At 43.7% G+C, this 15,060-nt stretch overlaps 2 pseudogenes; both read right to left on the bottom strand.

Moving 5' to 3' along the window:
* Nucleotides 1-853: 853 nt before the first annotated feature.
* Nucleotides 854-3,149, bottom strand: LOC109026765 (stearoyl-CoA desaturase-like; annotated as a pseudogene).
* Nucleotides 3,062-11,829, bottom strand: LOC101154440 (obg-like ATPase 1; annotated as a pseudogene).
* Nucleotides 11,830-15,060: the final 3,231 nt, after the last annotated feature.

Consider the following 15,060-nt stretch of genomic DNA (forward strand, 5'->3'; position numbering starts at 1 on the left):
AGCTCTACTTTCGGAAGAGAAGCAGTGGTTCAGTGACCCTGAGCATTCTGTCTGCAGGAGGGAGCTGCCTGGACAGCAAGTCATCACTGCCTCTGAATACACCCAAAGGAGGCTGCCTGTCCAGGGAAAGAAGAAAACGTTCAGGGAAGAGAAAGATCTGGTAAAAGAAAAGGGACAGACAGGGTAGATAGAACCAGGAATCAAGAATCAGGGTAGTGAAGAGATTCCTAACCCTGCCCCCCAGGCAGTTCTATACTTTAGGCTAGATGTTAACAGAGCCCCCCACTCCGCCAATAAAAAATGAGTGAAGGGGCACAACACTGTGGGGAGAAGCCTTCTAGTTTTTACTCATTTCAAGGAGAAACTGGAACTAATTAATGAATGGACCTAATATCTAGTTTATTTTATTAAGACTCCCAATAACTCACTCAGTAACCTTCTCAAGCCCCTGGCAATGTGTTCTCAGATCCCTTCCTGTGTGAAGTTTGCTCTTAGAAGCTGCCTATAGATCCTGTCCCTCAACCTCCCCATCTCATGTACAGCAGTGGAGAGGAAATTGGCATCCCAACTAATTCCTCCTCTCCTTCAGAGTTTTTTCAAACATCCCTCTTTGGGAGGGAAATACTCTAATAGTTTAACGTTCTAAGCAATGTATATATGTATATATATATATTTCTTGTTTGACCTGACTCCACCTCCTAAAATCCTTCCCTTTTTTTGGATGGTTGGAAATGCCACAGCCATCTTATTACTATGAGGGGAACAACCAATATCCTGAAGATGGCAGAGCAGAAAGAGGAAAGAACTGTGATGAGCAGCTCATGGACTACTCAAAATTCTGTGAGCTGCTGTTTTTACCAATTATGGAAACACCCAACTTCAAGACTTCTTGATACACGAACTAAGAAATCTCCTTGTTATTAAAGAAAAAAAGAAAAGAAAACCCTTCCCCAGCAGAGACCACTTTTACTACAAACTTAAAGTGTCTCTTCTTTATCCTCGGCCTAAACTATATGTTGCGGCATTGAATTAGCATTGCCAAACACCACAGCCACTTCTTACCCCGAGCCAGAAGAGAAAGGAAGCATGCTATGTGGTGGGGCTTGAAGTCCTCACTAGGTAGGCAGCTGCATGTCTGATCATGGCAAGAGGTTCCTCTTGCTTTGCTTCCCTCATCCTTACATTGATACATGCTAACTCTCTCCCCCGACAATTTACCTGCTTTAGAAGCTTTGTGTCAAATGAAGTTGCTTTTCCATTCCATCTAGCAAAAGCCTGGGCTGAAGATAATTAACAGGGGACTACCCAGAAGATTCCGTTTTATCTCTAGCTCAAGCCACCTACTTCAAAGCTCACAACAGCTCAAGGAAAGAGAGTTATCTGGAGCAGAGACCATTCGTTTTAGGCTACAGAAAGGTTGTCTAGGCTTTGGAAGCTGGATACTGAACAAAGACTGACCAGCTGCTTGCCTGGGTGGCAATAAGAGAAAGGAGGATGATAGCAACAAAGTGAAAAGGAGGACAATGGGCCTAGAAGAGAGAGAGGATAAGAGAAGAAATAATGTCAGCTTAGCATCATAAAGGCAGAGTTGTTGGCTTTCAATACTTTCGAATTTTAAAAGAATACTGTACTGGAATGGGTTATCATCATCATCTTTAGCATCCTGGTAGCATTATTCAGTAGTTAATAAACAGACATCAAAACCTCTGCCTGGCTGGCTTTTGAAGAAGGAACCTGAGGGACCCCAAACTCAGCCACTCGTGTAGTTTCCCTCTCCGGTTCTTTTAATCCTGGCCAAGATGGCGGCCTTGGAGACTTTCTTCTGGTCGTAGGCCAGACCGAGGGCGGCCATGCAATCAATGAAGAATGTGGTGAAGTTGATGTGCCAGCGGTACTCACTGGCAGAGTAGTCATAGGGAAAGGAGTGGTGGTAGTTGTGAAAGCCCTCACCCACAGCTCCAAGTGAAACCAGGATATTCTCCCGGAGGCTAATGTTCTTGTCATAAGGACGATATCCGAAGAGGTGGGCAGCACTGTTCACCAGCCAGGTGGCATTAAGCACCACAGCATATCGCAAGAAAGTGGCAACCAACACGCTGTTTTGAAAAGTTTCACCCCAGAAACACCAGGGCACAAGCGTGGGCAGGATGAAGCACATCAACAGCAAGCCGGGTTTGTAGTACCTCCTCTGGAACATCACCAGTTTCTCGGCTTCTAGGTCAGACAAGTCTAGCGTAGTGCCCTTCTCTTTGACAGTTGGGTGTTTGTGCACAAGCAGCCAACCCACGTGAGAGAAGAAAAACCCACGTCAGGAATTATGAGGATCAGCATGTGTTTCTGAAAACTTGTGGGCACGGTGGTCGCGAGCCCATTCACAGACATCATTCTGGAATGCCATTGTGTTGGCAATGATCAGAAAGAGCCACGGGGGCAGCCGAGCTTTGTAAGATCAGTGGCTCCACAGACGATGAGCTCCTGCTGTTATGCCCAGGGCACTGATAAAATAGTAGAATACCCCCCAAAGCCAGGTGTATAAGTTGCAGGTAGGAATCAAAGTAATCCCATACAGGGCGCCCAAGTGTAGCAGAGACATAAGGATGATGTTTCTCCAGACATATTCAACCTTGGGGCTTGGGCCTTCCTAATCCTTGTAGGTGGGGTTATATATATCATCTTTTATATCAGGGCGAATGTCTTCTTCCAAGTAGAGGGGCGTCGTCTCCAACTTATCTCCTCCATTCTGCGGGACCCTGGAAGGAGGCGCTGTAATGGTGGTGGTGGTGGTGGTATAGGAGCTAGAGATATCGTCCTGCAGCAAGTGGGCCGGCATCTTGGCTCTCGGATGCCAGGATCACTTTCCAGGGGCTGAGGCTCCCGGGGCGGAGTTCGGGGTCGCCGGAGGACTGCGATTTCGAAGCCCGCCGGTGCGCGCTGAGCCGCGGCGCCTTGCACGCTAGCTGGGTGTCGGCGCTAGCCGCGGTGCGTGGAGGTCCCCGATCCGGGAATTTAAAGGCTAGAGCTGGCAACGGGTGACCGTGTCCGGTATTTCCTCAGCCCCCTTTTATCGGCTGCCAAGCAGGGGCAACGTGCGCGGAGTTGACTGGCGCGGGCGGTCCCGCGTGGAGGTGAGGGCTGGAAGGGGAGGAGACAGAGGCCGAGGCTCGCGGCGACCGCAGCAGGGCCCCGGGGATGCTGCCGACACCGACACCACACCACCCGGCCCCTGTTTGTTTGTTTTTTAAGACAGGGTCTCACTCTGTCACCCAGGCTGGAGTGCTGTGGTGCCATCATGGCTCACTGCAGCCTCGATCTTCCAGGCTGAGATGATCCTGCCGCCTCACCGTTCCAAGTAGCTGGAACTACAGGTGCATGCCACCACACTTGACTAATTTTAAAATTTTTTGCAGAGATGGGGTCTGGCTGTGTTGCCCAACCTGATCTTGAACTCCTGGGTTTAAGTTATCCTCCTGCCTTAGCCTCCCAAAGTGCTGAGATAATAGGCATTAGCAACCATGCCCAGCTTCAAGTTTTCAATAGCTACCTGTGGCTAGCGGCTACTGCACTGGACGACACTAGTCTAGTCTAGGGCAGAGTCCATGATACATGGACATTACAGATGCAAACGTATGATTTCCCTCCACTTTTTTTTTTTTTTTTTTTTTTTTTGAGACCGAGTCTTGCTCTGTCACCCAGGCTGGAGTGCAGTGGCACGATCTCAGCTCACTGTAACCTCTGCCTCCCACGTTCAAGCAATTCTCCTGCCTCAGCCTCACGACTAGCTGGGATTACAGGCACACGCCACCACACCAGACTAATTTTTGCATTTTTAGTAGAGACGAGGTTCCACCATGTTGGCCAGGCCAGTCTCTTAACTCCTGGCCTCAAGTGATCCGCCTGCCTCGGCCTCCCAGAGTGCTGGGATTATAGGCGTGAACCACCGCGCTCGACCTCATCAATCTCTTAAAGAGAATCCAGCTTTATTACTGCCAGTACCTGACCAAACTGCTTCTATATTTGCCCTGGGAAAAATGGACAAAGGGAAATACTGTTAATTCATGAATAAAAACTTTGCAGAAAATTAGCCGGGTTTAATTTTCAAAAACTTCCCTCTTTGTTTGGTAGATACCAGCTACTGATGACTACACATACTAGGGAAAGTTTAAAATTAGGAAATGCCGATTTCTCACATTATGAATTTCTAAATCCTGTGAAGACAAGCTTAAAGAGCTTCTGAATATACAGAAGTTCCATTTAAGGACTAGGTCATCAAAATATTGTAGATGCATCAAAATATTACAAATTCCAAACTGAGACTTAAGTGTGTTTTACTTGTTCTAAAACAATCTGTCCACAAACATAAAACTATAAGTAATAAATTGTTATTTTCCCACTGTGGGAATCTTTAGTGTGAAAAAGTATTTTATGAAAAGAATTTTTTAAAAAATAAATTATACAATAAAAAATATGTACAAAATGGGTTACAGAGGACAGATTTGTATACGCATAGATAAAGATATGGAAGGTAACACACAAAACTGTTAACAGGGCCAGGCATGGTGGCTCACGCCTGTAATCCCAACACTTTGGGAGGCCGAGGTGGGTGGACTGCTTGTGGCCAGGAGTTCGAGACCAGCCTAGCCAACGTGGCAAAAACCTGTCTCTACAAAAAAATACAAACAAACAAAAAATTAGCCGGACATGGTGGCACACGCCTGTAGTCCCAGCTACTGGGGAGGCTGAGGTACAAGAATCTCTTGAACCCAGAAGGTGGAGGTTGCAGTGAGCCAAGACCGTGCCACTGCATTCCAGCTTGGGCGACAGAGTGAGACCCTGTCCCCTCCCCCCTCCCAAAAAGTGTTCACAGTAGTTACTACTGAAAAATGGGATTTAAAATGAACAACATAATTTTACATTTTTAAAAATTCCCTACTAACTTGAATATTTTTAAAATAAATATATATAACTTAAGAATAAAAGTAAAAAAAAGAGGTATCATATTCAGATAGAGTCTGAGTTTTCATTAAACTATTTAATACATGAGTTCAATATTTGTCTAAAAAAGCAATCTCTAAAATTATGCATCATAAGGTTGGATGCAGTGGCTAATGCCTGTAATCCCAGCTCTTTGGGAGGCCAAGGCAGGCAGATCACTTGAGATCAGGAGTTCAAGACCAGCCTGGCCAACATGGTAAAACCCCATCTCTACTAAAAATGAAAAATTAGCCGGGCTTGGTGGCCCACACCTGTAATCCCAGCTATTCAGGAGGGTGAGGCAGGAGAATCGGTTGAACCCAGGAGGCGAAGTTTGCAGTGAGCCAAGATGGCACCGCTGCACTCCAGCCTGAACAACAGAGCAAGACTCTGTCTCAAAATAAATAAATAAATAAATAAATAAATAAATAAAATGATGTATCATAAAAGTAACTTTAGGTGTATCAATTAAAGACTTCAGGCTGGGCACAGTGGCTCAGACCTATAATCCCAGCACTTTGGGAGGCCGAGGCAGGAGGCTTGTGTGAGCTCTTGAGAGTTCAAGACTAGCCTGGGCAACATAGTGAGACCCTGTCACTACTAAAAAAAATAAGCCTGGCGTGGCACTGCCTGCCTGTAGGCCCAGCTACTCTGGAGGCTGAGGTGGGAGGATTGCTTGGGCCTGGTGCTCAAGGCTGCAGTGAGCCATGGTTGCAACACTGCACCCCAACCTGGGTGACGGAGCAAGACCCTGTCTCAAAAAAAAAAAAAAAAAAAAGATTTCATAAACTTTGCTGGTTAGACAGTATTAAAATTATTTTGTCAAGCTTTTAAATAACTACTCTCCATCAGTCTAGGAATTTAAAAAATCTTTGACTTTAACAGATGGAAACATAAAAAAGAAATATGAACAATAAAAATATTAAAATAAAAAAAGAAAAAACAACAAAAAATCCAAGAGTGCTTCCAAGTTTAGCTTGCCTTCCACTCAGGTGGGAGAAAGTTCAAATATTGCTGATCTACACAAAATATCAATAATTAGTATGTTTTCATAATTTACTCATTTTAATTCATAACTCAATAAGCAAGAATAGGAGTTCATTTCCATTAATTGACTATGATTATTTAGCAGTCTGCAGTGATAGAGAAAGTATGAAAATCCAAAGCATATATACATATACAGTTTTTGAGACAGTGTCTTGCTCTGTCACCCAGCTGGAGTTCAGTGGTGTGATCACAGATTACTGCAGCCTCAACCTCCCAGGCCCAAGCAGCCCTACCACCTCAGCCTCCCAAAGTGCTATGATTACAGGTGTGAGCTGCCATGCCTGGCCAAAAGCATATTTATTTAAAATACCACTGCTAGGCCAAGTACAGTAGCTCATGCCTATACTCCCAACACTTTGGGAGGCCGAGGAGGGAGGATTGCCGGAGCCCAGGAGTTCCAGACCAGCCTGGGCAACATGGGGAAATTCCATCTCTACAAAACAACAACAACAACAACAACAAAAAGCCATAAAAAAACAAAAATTAGCCAGGTTTAACATAGAGATGATTTAAAAGTATTGTAATACTTTTAAAGGCCATAAAGGGCTGGCCATAGTGGCTTATGCCTGTAATCCAGCCACTGGGGAGGCTGAGTGCAAGGATTCCTTGAGCCCAGGAATTTAGGACCAGCCAGGGCAACATAGCGAGACAGCTCTCCCACCCCCCAGAAATAAAAAACCTTACCTGGACATGGTGGCACACACACCTGTAGTCCTAACTACCTGGGAAGCTGAGGCAGAAGGAACGCTTGCACCCAGGAGTTCAAGGATGGTCCATGCACGCACTTCATCTGGGCCTGCAGTGAAATAGGCTGCTCCCTTCCTGCCTGACCGGAAGGGTTGGGGAGAATCCCAGCAGGGAGAAAGCAATCCCTTCACCCCAGTTGCCAAACAGAACCCCCCACCCCCTGGATTTTCCTTCTCCCTCCATCCCTGACGGTTCTGGCTTTCCCAAACTGCTTTTGATCTTCTGATTCCCCTTGGGTTGAAGCAGACCAGTATTTTTTTTAACAACAGCCCCACTCCCCACTTGTTCCTCCCCCTCCCCATGCTGCCAACTTCTTCTTCTTTTTTTTTTTTTTTTTTTTTTCCAGTAGAGACGGGGTTTCACTGTGTTGACCAGGCTGGTCTTTAACTCCTGACCTCAAGTGATCCACCTGCCTTGGCCTCCCAAAGTGCTAGGATTACAGGCGTGAGCCACTGCAGCCAGCCTCGGTGTGATGTTTCGATACATGTACTACATGGACTTTTTTTTTTTTTTTTGAGACAGAGTCTCACTCCATTGCCCAGGCTGGAGTGCAGTGGCGTGACCTTGGCTCACTGCAACCTCCACCTCCCAGGGTCAAGTGATTCTCATGCCTCAGCCTCCTGAGTAGCTGAGATTACAGACATGAGCCACCACGCCCGGCTCATTTTTTGTAGTTTTAGTAGAGACAGGGTTTCACCATGCTGGCCAGGCTGGTCTCAAACTCCTGGGCTTGTGCCACTGAGCCCAGCCACCATGCCAGGCCAGAAATATGATTGGTTTTCATTTATTGATCTTGTACCCTACAACATTGGTGTACTTGTTTATTAGTTCTTATATAATTTTTTATTTTTGACACATAATAATTGCACTTACTTATGGGGTACAGTGTGATTTTTTTTTTTTTTTCTTGAGATGGAGTCTCCCTCTGTCTCCCAGGCTAGAGTGCAGTGGCGCCATCTAGGCCCACTGCAACCTCCGCCTCCTGGGTTCAAGCCATTCTAGTGCCTTAGCCGCCCCAGTAGCTGGGATTACAGGTGTGTGCCACATCATCCAGCTAATTTTTGCATTTTTAGTAATGATGGAGTTTCACCATGTTGCCCAGGCTGGTCTCGAACTTCTGACCTCAGGTGATCCGCCCACCTCGCCCTCCAAAAGTGCTAGGATTACAGGCATAAGCCACCATGCCCAGCCTCAAGGCAATCCTATCAAAACCCCAGTTTTCTTTCTTGCAGAAGTTGTCAAGCTGATTCTAAAATTCAGATTAAAATACAAGAGTTGGCCAGGCATGGTGGCTCATGTCGGTAATCCCAACACTTTGGGAAACTGAGGCGGGAGAATTGCTTGAGGCCAGGAATTTGGGACCAGACTGGGCAACACGGTGAGACTCTCTACCAAAAACTACTACAACAAAATTAGAGTGGTGTGGTGGCTTGTGCCTGTAATCCCACCTATCTGGGAGGCTGAGGTGGGAGGATTGCTTGAGCCCAGGAGGTAGAGGCTGCAGTGAACCATGTTCACACCTCTGCACTCCAGCCTGGGTATCACAGTGAGACCATGTCTCTAAAAAATACAAAAATAAAAATAAAAAAAATAAAGGGAACCTAGAGCAACCACTGAAAAAAGTTGTTAAAAAGTAAAAAAAAGAAGTACAATGAATATGCTAAGAAAAAAATAGAAAAAATTAAAAGGAGAGAAAAAATGAAGTCATATAAAATGGTCAGTTAAAACTACAAAAGGAAGAAAAATAGTGAAAGAAATACAAGGGACACAAAATAGCCGAAACAAGCTTGAGAAAGAACAAAGTTGAAGGACGGGCACTTCCTGATTTCAAAACAGCACTGTATTAGTCCGGTTTCATACTGCTATAAATAACTTTCTGAGACTAGGTAATTTATAAAGGAAAGAGGTTTAATTGACTCACAGTTCAGCATGGCTGGGGAGGCCTCAGGAAACTTATAATCAAGGTGAAGGGGAAGCAAGGCACCTTCTTCACAAGGCAGCAAGAAGAAGCGCCAAGAGAAAGGGGAAAGAGCCCCTTATAAAACAATCAGATCTTATGAGAACTCACTGTCACGAGAACAGCATGGGGAACTGCCTCCACGATTCAATTACCTCCACCTGGTCTCTCCCTTGACACATGGGCATTATAGTGATTATGGGGATTACACTTCAAGATAAGATTTGGGTGGGGACACCAAGCCTAACCATATCAAGCACAAAGCTACAGCAATCAAGACAGTGTGGTACTGGTATAAGAACATTCAACATTCATACAGATCAATGCAATAGAATTAGAGCCCAGAAATAAACCCTTACATTCATGGTCAACTGATTTTTGACAAAGATGCTGAGAAAATTCAGTGAGAAAGAGCCTTTCAATATATGGTGCTGGGACAAGTGAATTGCAAAAAAATTAATTTGGACTCCTATGTCACACCATACATAAAAAATTAGCTCAAAATGTAAGAACTGAAACTGTACAACTTATAGAAAAAACATATAAGTAAATTAAAAATTTTTATATATTTATGTATTTTTGGAGACAGGGTCCCACTCTGTCACCCAGGCTGGAGTGCAGAGGTGTGAACATGGTTCACTATAGCCTCCACCTCCTGGGCTCGAGCAATCCTCCCATTTCAGCCTCCTGAGTAGCTGGGACCACAGAAATATGCCACCATGTCTGGCTACTTTTTAGTTTTTTGTTTTTTTTTTTGAGACAGGGTCTCACTATTTTTCCCAAGCTAATCTTCAACTCCTGGTCTCAAGTCTCAACCTCCCAAAAGTGCTGAGATTACAGGTGTGAACCACCATGACCCCCCAAAGTAAATTTTCTTGGGTTACAGAATGCTTTCTTAGACACAACATTAAAAGCACAAGCAACCAAAGATAAACAGATAAACTGGAATTCATGAAAACTGAAAATTTTAGTGCTTCAAAAAATACCATCAAGAAAGCTCAAGTACCCACAGAATGAGAGAAAATATTTGCAAATCATATATCTGTCATGAGACTTATATTCAGAATATATTCTAAAAAACTTACGACCCCATATTAAGATAAAACCCATAATTGTTTTTTTAAAAAAATGCATCTGAAAAGACATTTTTCCAAAGAAGATACGCACATGGACAATGAGCACATGAAAAGATGCTCAATGTCATTAGCCATCAGAGAAATGCAAATCAAAATCAAAATGAGATACCACATCATTCCAGCTAGAATGGCTATAATCAAAAAGATAGATAACAAAGGTTAGAACGTGGAGAAATCGGTACTCTCATGCACTGCAACTGGGAATGCTAAATGGTGCAGCCACTTTGGAAAATAGTCTAGCAGTTCCTCAAAAGGTTATCATATGACCCAGCAACTTCATTCTTTGTACATATACTCATGAAAAATAAAAACATATATCCACATAAAAACTTGTACATAAATGTTAATAACAGCATTGTTCATAATAATCAACACAAGAACAACCTAAATGTCCATCATCTGGTGAATGATTAAACAAACTGTGGTATATCCATACAATGGAATATTATTTGACCATAAAAAGGAATGAAGTACTGATACATTCTGCAACATGAATAAACCTTGAAAGCATTAAGCTAAGTGAAAAAAGCTGGCTGGGCATGGCGGCTCATGCCTGTAATCCCAGCACTTTGGGAGGCCGAGGCAGGAGGATTGCTTGAGCCCAGGAGTTTGTTGTTGTTGTTGTTGTTGTTTTTTCCAAATGTTTTTTTGAGTGTAGACATCTGGAGTACTGTAAAACATGCATTATCTTTCTTCTTCGGTTGTTGAGGTGTGTTAAATTTGAAGAAGATAATATCTCCATCTTCAACAATATAATTTCTGCCTTCTTGTCTGTACTTTCCAGCAGCCTTGACTGCATTTCAGAACCTTCCCATTTAAAATCTTCGTATTTCATTACTTCAGCCATAATGAATCTCTTTTCAAAATTTGTGTGAATCTTTCCTGTAGCCTGAGGATCCTTAGTCCCTTTCCTGATGGTCCCTGCACACACTTCATCTGGGCCTGCAGTGAAAACGTATTCTAGTTGGAGTTCTACAGACCCAGCCTTAATGATCTTTGGCAAAGCACTTTGAGTCATGTTTGCTTCCAGTTACTTCGGTCTCTCCTCAGCACTCAATTCTTGCCAAGGCCCCACTAAAAGGAACGACAAAGGCACCTAGGTCATACTTGTCCACCCACTATTTAATTTATTTTTATCAACCATTTGTTTTTCTTTCTTTCTTTCTTTCTTTTTCTTTTTTTTTGAGACGGAGTCTTGCCCAGGCTGGAGTGCAGTGGCACAATCTCAGCTCACTGCCACCTCCACCTCCCAGGTTCAAGCAATTCTCCTGCCTCAGCCTCCCGAGTAGCTGGGATTACAGGCGTGCACCACCACGCCCAGCTAATTTTTGTATTTTTAGTACAGATGGGGTTTCACCATATTGGCCAGGCTGGTCTTGAACTCCTGACCTGGTGATCTGCCCACCTCGGCCTCCCAAAGAGGTTTTAGTTTTTTATCTCCTCCTCTCACAGCCACCTTTTCTAGTTTATCTGTAATGGACCCAATCATTTCCTCCTCTTTAAGCTGAAGCTCTTCATGTATTATTTCTATATCTCCAATAAGATCTACACTTCCTTCAACATGCGTCATATCACCATCTTCAAAAGTACGTGTTAGATGAAAGATGCCATCACAGGCATTAATATGAGATTAAAAAGAAAAAAAGCATTCCCCAGGCCCCGCCCATTGTGAGCTCCTTTCACAAGGCCAGCAGTATCCACCATATTTAGAAAGGCAGGAATTTTGCTTGCTGGTTTGTGGTACTGGCAAAGAAAGTCAAACCTTTCATCTGGCGCAGGTACCCTGCTCTCATTAGGATCAATGGTGCCAAATGGGAAGTTTTCTGCTGAAGCCTGACTACTGGTTAATACATCGAAGAAAGTAGATTTTCCAACATTTAGCAATCCATCAATACCAATTTTCAGTGAAGTTCCAAATCTTCCAGTGATTTGGGGTGGTTTAATTCCATCACCTCCCTCTTTTCAGGGCATCGTGCTCGGCCTTGGCGATGACACGGGGTCCCAGCGGCTGCGAGAGAAAGGTCCTACTGGCAGCCAGAGGCGGGGAGGAAGGAGGAGAGAATGCAGGCCTGGCACTCCGCCGGGCCCACGCACCTCGGCAGCGGTGGCCGCGGCGGAACTGGAGGGCCGGGCCTTGACCGGCACCTCGAGCCCAGGAGTTTGAAACTAGCCTGGGCAACATAGTGAGACCCTGTAGCTAAAAGAAAAGAAAAAAAAAAAAAAAAAAGAGAAGAAGAAGAAGCAAAAGAAGCCAGTCACAAAGGTCACATAATTGTGATTCCACTTATATGAAATGTCTGGAATAGGCAAGTCCACGGAGACAGAATGTAGATTAGTGATTGCCAGGTCCTGGGGGAATGAAGGAATGGGGAATGAATGCTAAAGGGTATGGAGTTTTTGGGGGGTTTTTTGTTTTTTTTTTTTTTTTTGGAGAGAAAAAAATGTTCTAAATGGACAATGGTAATGATTACGCAACTCTGTGAATATACTAAAACCCACCGAACTGTGTACTTTAAAAGGGTGAAATCTATGCTATGTGAATAATAAAGTGTGTTATTTAAAAAACACACTTGGGGTTTGTTGTCTGGTACACAGAGGTGACTTTCAGATTTGTGCTGGTGGCAAGAGGGGAAAACAACTGCAAGGACAGCAACTGCTGCTAAAGAAACACCAGCAGTTTCTACTTTTACACTGTCCTATATTTTGCTGTGAGTTTCGTAGCTTTCGATAATGCTATACTAGAGGCCAAAACAGAAATGCCTTTTATATTTTATTATAACAGATAAACTGGGAAATAAACTCGCCCATTGCTTTTTTAAAAAGGAAATGAGCTAAAAACAACATAGATGGAAGTGGAGCTTAAATAAACCTTTGCTTAGTAAGATGGATATTTCACAAGAGAGGGAGAATTTGGTAGTAAAAATAGTTTAAAGTGTTACATTATTTTAAAAAGCATTTTGTTTCATTTACTGTAGATGGCCAAACATCATTTTAAAACATATGGTAAATCTGTTGGGTAGTAAAAAGAAATGACATCTTTTTCCATTTTCTTATTATTTCCAGTTTATCTCTTTATTGTAAATCATTTTCCATTGTGGGAGGATATTAAATTTAAATCAAACTGAGGGGGAAAAAGCAGTACTTATGTTCATAAATTCATGTTTTTCTTAGTATTGCTGCCTCTTACAGCCATTTTATGAAGAATACCATGGACTGAGTAGTTAATATTATTTAAGATTTTTCAAATTGGTCTATTCCTGGATCTAAACAAATTGGAAAATTGGAAGTTTCTTTTCTCTTTTTTTTTTTAGACAAGAGTCTCCCTCTGTCGCCCAGGATGGAGTGCAGTGGCACAACCTTGGCTCGCTGCAACCTCCACCTCTCAGGTTCAAGCGATTCTCCTGCCTCAGCCTCCCAAGTAGCTGGGATTACAGGCACGCACCACCATGCCTAGCTAATTTTGTATTTTTAGTAGAGACAGGGTTTAGCCATATTGGCCAAGCTAGTCTCAAACTCCTGACCTCAGGTGATCTGCCTACCTTGGCCTCCCAAAATGCTGAGATTACAGGCATGAGCCACTGTGTCTGGCCTGAAGTTTCTTCTCTTGAGCAAACAGCTCTTTTTATAGGTCAAGAAACCTATTTACAAAAAGAAACAAAAAATTTATGTAATTATGATATAAACATTTAAAATAAATTGTAATACTCTTTCATGATAAAAGATCCATGAACCAGAACTTTTAAGTATTTAAGGAATGATATTAAGGTTGATTTGCTTGTTTGTTTGTTTTTGAAATGAAGCCTCGTTCTGTCACCCAGGATGGAGTGCAGTGGCGCGATCTCGGCTCATTGCAACCTCTGCCTCCCAGGCAGAGGTTGATTCTCCTGTCTCAGCCTCCCAAGTAGCTGGGATTATAGGCACCCGCCACCAGGCCCAGCTAATTTTTGTATTTTTATTAGAGACAGGTTTTCAACATGTTGGCCAGGCTGGTCTCAAACTCCTGGCCTCAAGTGATCCACCCACCTCAGCCTCCCAAAGTGCTGGGATTACAGGCGTGAGTTACTGTGCCAGGACAATATTGAGGTTGATTTGTAAAGATAAGTCATAATTAACCTGTATAGTGCTTACCATGTCCTTAGACTATTCTAAGTGCTCTGCATGAGAGTGTATGTGTTACCAAAACACCAGGGGTTCAGTCTACGTCCTGCTGCTCTCTGCACAGAAAGCCAATCACTGAAACCACGATTACTGCCAAGGAAGAAGGCTTTAATTGGGTGCTGCAGTAGAGGAATTGGGAGCTTAGTCTCAAATCCAACTCCCTGACTGACTGTAACTAGGGGTTTATGTAGCAGAAAAGAAATGTAACAATGTATAAGAAAACGAGAGGCTGGGCACGGTGGCTCATGCCTGTAATCTCAGCACTTTGGGAGGCCAAGGCAGGCACATCACCTGAGGTCAGGAGTTCAAGACTAGCCTGGCCAACATAGTGAAACCCTGTCTTTACTAAAAATACAAAAATTAGCTTGGTGTGGTAGTGCCTGTAATCCCAGCTACTTGGGAGGCTGAGGCAGGAGAATTGCTTGAACCCGGGAGGTGGAGGTTGCAGTGAGCTGAGATCACACCATTGCACCCTAGCCTGAGCAACAAGAGTTTTTTTCAGACTCCATCTGAAAAAAAAAAAAAAGAAAAAAAAGAAAAAAAAAAAAGAGAACAAGAACTAGGGAGGAGCAAGGCAGCAATCATGATGAATGAGGGGTCCCCGAATCTCATTGTCTGGATGTGGTGACCTGGTTAGTTTCAGTTCTTTGATAATGTTTTTGAGAGACCTAAAGGTAGTTTTTTGAGGAAAGAACTCAGATAAAACAAATGTGGCCAGGCATGGTGGCTCACGCCTATAATCCCAACACCTTGGGAGGCTGAGGCAGGTGGATCTCCTGAGGTCAGGAGTTCAAGACCAGCCTGGCCAACACAGTGAAACCCTGTCTCTACTTAAAAAAAAGTACAAAAAAAAAATTAGCTGGACGTGGTGATGCGCACCTGTAGTCCCAGCTATTCGGGAGGCTGAGGCAGGAGGATCACTTGAATCTGGGAGCCAGAGGTTGCAGTCAGCCAAGGTGACGCCACTGTACTCCAGCCTGGGCGACAGATGAGACTCCATCTCAAAAAAGTTAAATAGATAAATAAAATAAAATAAAACAAATG

The sequence above is a fragment of the Gorilla gorilla genome, chromosome 4, assembly GCF_029281585.2.
Source record: "Gorilla gorilla gorilla isolate KB3781 chromosome 4, NHGRI_mGorGor1-v2.1_pri, whole genome shotgun sequence".
Lineage (NCBI taxonomy): Eukaryota > Metazoa > Chordata > Mammalia > Primates > Hominidae > Gorilla > Gorilla gorilla.